This window comes from Choloepus didactylus, chromosome 14, assembly GCF_015220235.1.
Source record: "Choloepus didactylus isolate mChoDid1 chromosome 14, mChoDid1.pri, whole genome shotgun sequence".
NCBI lineage: Eukaryota > Metazoa > Chordata > Mammalia > Pilosa > Megalonychidae > Choloepus > Choloepus didactylus.
In genome coordinates this window covers 29,277,654-29,282,357 of record NC_051320.1, presented here as the reverse complement: position 1 = coordinate 29,282,357, position 4,704 = coordinate 29,277,654, and positions in this window count along the sequence as shown.

Sequence of the window (4,704 nt, the reverse complement as noted above, 5' to 3'; positions counted from 1 at the left end):
TAGAAAGAAAAAACATCTATATAATGATTCAATAATCATAATCATTCGTAAATTCTTAATTTCTTGGTTCCAATTTAAATATACCAATTAAGCTAATTGAAAAAATAGTCAGTGGGGGATGGGCATTTCTGAAAGATTATTATACATTCTCCTGTCTGAAAAAAACCAATGTGACATCTCTTGCAGGAGAGGTCACCATAGAGTTTAAGAAAACTTTGTGGGTTATAAAGAGTGGAGAATAATAATAAAGTAGAAGAAAGATGGTTATGGTGCCACTGAGTATGGGAAAGGTGAAGATGTTGATAGGTTGGACAGAATTGTGTGTCCAGGTAGCAGTCAAATACTTTCTCAGGACCAGTCAGAAAAACAAGAACATACATCACCCTAAGACTGCAAACACTGGAAGGGCAAGCTTCAAATAACAGGTAGGAATTGTGATTTGCAGAAGTAAGTTAGATGGTCAAGGTGAAAAGGCCCCAGGAGGATTATGGATTATGGGGACTGTTGTGGTTTGAAACTGTGTACCCCAGAAAAACCTGTTCTTACATCTCATCTGTTCCTGTGGGTCCATTATCCATCCATTACCCATTGTTAGTAGGAACTTTCGATGAAACCACTCATTCAGGATGGGTTTTTAATCCTCCCACTGGAGTCTTTTATAAACAGAATGAATACAGACAGAGAGAGAAAGCCATGGAAGCCAGAAGCTGAAATCAACCAAACCCAATAGAGAAGGGAGAGACTGACAGACGCCACTATATGCTTTGCATGTGGCAGAGGAGCCAAGGATCACCAGCAGCCAGTCTTCAGGAAGAAAGCATTGTCTTGATCATGCCTTGATTTGGACATTTTCCTGAAGGCAAACAGTACCTCCATACCACCTCAGTGGAAGTGCTTGCTCTATTCTATGAAACTTAACACTAGTGCCACTTTCATGTACTTTCTCTAGTTTACCGATGAGAACCATGCTTCTGTTCTGCAGCATCAGGAAAAGAAAAACAACACAAGTATTTTAGGTGCCTTCCTTCATATTGACAGGAAATCTGAAGTCTTAAAAATTCTAGTTTAAGAAGTAATTGGAAATAGCAATTTTCTTTTTTAAGCAGAGCTTCCAACTTTGCCCCAAAATATGTTAAATTGTCATGTAGAAGTATTCCTTCCTGCAGATCTATCCCATAAAAATGCCCTATACCATCCCCTCTACAATGTTTCCAGTACTACCATGACAACTCCAGAAGCAGGTTTGGAGGGCTGTGGAATGTGGGGTTTTCATTCTCAGTTTCATCTTATAAAAAGATTTTTTAAGGATATGAGTTTATTCAAAAATTTGTAAGGAAGTTCCATAAAAACCTACCTCCAGGGAGTTGGGCAAGATGGCGGCATAGAGAGGAGTGGAAGCTAAGTAGTTCCCCTGGAACAGCTACAAAAAACCAGAAACAACTAGTAAATAATCCAGAATAACTGCGGGGGGACAAACGAGACCATCCATTCATCATACACCAGCCTGAATTGGGAGGAATGCCCAAGAACACAGCATAAAATCTGTAAGTAAAACCTGTGGAACCAGGTCGGGAGACCCCCTCCCCCATAGCCCGAGCTGTGGAGCTGCGTGGTGCCAGAGAGAAGCTCTCTCCCAGCAAGCGAATACAGCTCAGCTGAGCTCCAACTGGGGTTTTAAGTAGCGAGTGTGAACTGCTCACTATAGGTACGCAGCCCCAAAAAACAGACAGAGGCTTTGGGTGACGACTGACCTGGAAGAGCCTGAGGGTTGCCTTGGACTGGGTCTGAAGGGGACTACCTGTTTCTTTTTTGGCTCAGTGGAGAAAGCCCCAGTCATTTTCAGTTTCCAGGGCTGTGACTCTGGGAAGGGTGGAGACACCACAAGCAGAGAGCGAGACCATTGAAATGCTAATGACCTCCACCTGAGGGGTCTGTCTTCTCTAGGAGGAAAGGGGTGGGGCCCTTTCCATTCAGAACCAGACCCCAGAGCCTGGGGGAACACGGCCATACCTCCTCACACCAGTCAAGAATTATAGGCTAACAGGCGTCACCTGCTGGGCAGAAAAGCACAGTGACCCGAGGCATCAAAGGGTGGAGCAATTTTCTAAGACACACCCTCAGGGAAACCAGATACTGAATATTTCTTCCCTCTGGGACCTGAGCCTGTTCTGGTCTGAGAAAACCTGATTTGGATAACCAAGGAAACCATGCCTAGACAACAGAAAATTACAACCTACACTAAGAAAAACAAAGTTATGGCCCAGTCAAAGGAACAAACGTACACTTCAACTGAGATACAGGAATTTAAACAACTAATGCTAAATCAATTAAAAAAGTTTAGAGAAGATATTGCAAAAGAGATAGAGGCTGTAAAGGAAGAACTGGACATGTATACGGCAGATATCAAAAGTTCAAAAAACCTACTAGTAGAATCTATGGAAATGAAAAGCACAACATAAGAGATGAAAGACACAATGGAAACATACAACAGCAGATCTCAAGAGGCAGAAGAAAACACTCAGGAACTGGAGAACAAAACACCTGAAAGCCTACACGCAAAGGAGCAGATGGAGAAAAGAATGAAAAAATATGAGCAACGTCTCTGGGAACTCAAGGATGAAACAAAGTATAATAATGTACATATCATTGGTGTCCCAGAAGGAGAAGAGAAGGGAAAGGGGGCAGAAGCAATAATAGAGGAAATAATTAATGAAAATTTCCCATCTCTTATGAAAGACATAAAATTACAGATCCAAGAAGCGCAGCGTACTCCAAACAGAAGAGATATGAAGAGGCCTATGCCAAGACACTTAATAATCAGATTATCAAATGTCAAAGACAAAGAGAGAATCCTGAAAGCAGCAAGAGAAAAGCAATCCATTACATACAAAGGAAGCTTAATAAGACTATGTGCGGATCTCTCAGCAGAAACCATGGAGGCAAGAAGGAAGTGGTGTGATATATTTAAGATACTGAAAGAGAAAAAACCACCAACCAAGAATCCTGTATCCAGCAAAGCTGTCCTTCAAATATGAGGGAGAGCTCAAAATATTTTCCGACAAACAGATAATGAGAGACTTTGTGAACAAGACACCTTCCCTACAGGAAATACTAAAGGGAGCACTACAGGGTGATAGAAGACAGGAGTGTGTGGTTTGGAACACAATTTTGGGAGATGGTAGCACAACAATGTAAGTACACTGAACAAAGGTAACCATGAATACGGTTGAGAGAGAAAGATGGGGAGCATGTGAGACACCACAAGAAAGGAGGACAGATAACGACTGGGACTGTGTAACTTGGTGAAATCTAGAGTATTCAACAATTGTGATAAAATGTACAAATATGTTCTTTTACGAGGGAGAACAAGCAAATGTCAACCTTGCAAGGTGTTAAAAATGGGGAGGCATTGGGGGAGGGATGCAATCAGCATAAACTAGAGACTGTAACTAATAGAATCATTGTATTATGCTTCCTTTAATGTAACAAAGGTGATATACCAAGGTGAATGCAGATAAGAGGGGGGATAGGGGAGGCATGTTAGACCCTTGACATTGGTGGTATTGTCTGATTCTTTATTCTACTTTGATTTAAGGTTATTTTTCCTTTTGCTGCTTCCTAGCTGTCATTTTTTTTTTTGTTTCCTCTTTCTTTTGCCTCTCTACCTTCTTTGACTCTCCCTCCTGCCTTGTGGAAGAAATGTAGATGCTCTTGCTTAGTATGAGCAGAATGTTCAATTAGGATGAACTTAAATGTTTGGAAATGAATAGGGGTGTTGGTAGCAAGATGTGAGAATAACTAACAGCGCCGAATGGTGTGTGAATGAGGTGGAAAGGGGAAGCTCAGACTCATATATGTCACCAGAAGGAAAGTTGGGGGTCAAAAGATGGAAATGTATAAAACTGAATCCTATGGTGGGCAATGTCCATGATCAACTGTACAAATACTAGAAATCACTTCATGAACCAGAACAAATGTATGACAATACAATTAGAAGTTAATAAAAGAGGGGCATATAGGGAAGAACTATATACCTATTACAAACTATATACTACAGTTAGTAGTATTTCAACATTTTTTCATAAACAATAACAAACGTACTATATCAATACTAGGAGTCAACAATTGAGGGGGGTTGGTTAGGGATAGGGGAGGTTTAGAGTTTCCTTTTCTTTTTTTCTTTTTTCATCTTTCACTTTATTTCTTGTCTGGAGTAATGAAAAGTTTCTAAAAATTGAACAAAAATTAAGTGTGATGGATGCACAGCTGTATGAGGGTACCCAGGGGCAAGTGATTGTACACTTTGGATCTTTGGATAATTGTATGGTATTTGAACAATCTCAATAAAAATGGGGAAAAAAAAAAACAAAAAAAAACCTACCTCCAGCCTTTGAAAAATAAGGCTGTCTAACATTTACCAAGTGCATTCTATGTAAATTATTTCCCTGAATGCTCTCAACAAACCCAGAGGCCCTTACTATTATTATCCCTATTTTACAAACAGGGAAACTTGCCTCAGGTCTCATCTTCTTTGTGGTAGAGCTTTAATTAACCATCCATAAAAACCTCATATGAGCCCAGAGCCTGTGCTCCTGCCCCTTGCTCTATGCCCCTTGCTCTATGCTCCCAGCAGCCAAGATGGAGCCAGAAGTTTGGCTTAATTATTAGGCTACAGTGTGTGCTTGGACTTATCATAGGGAGCTG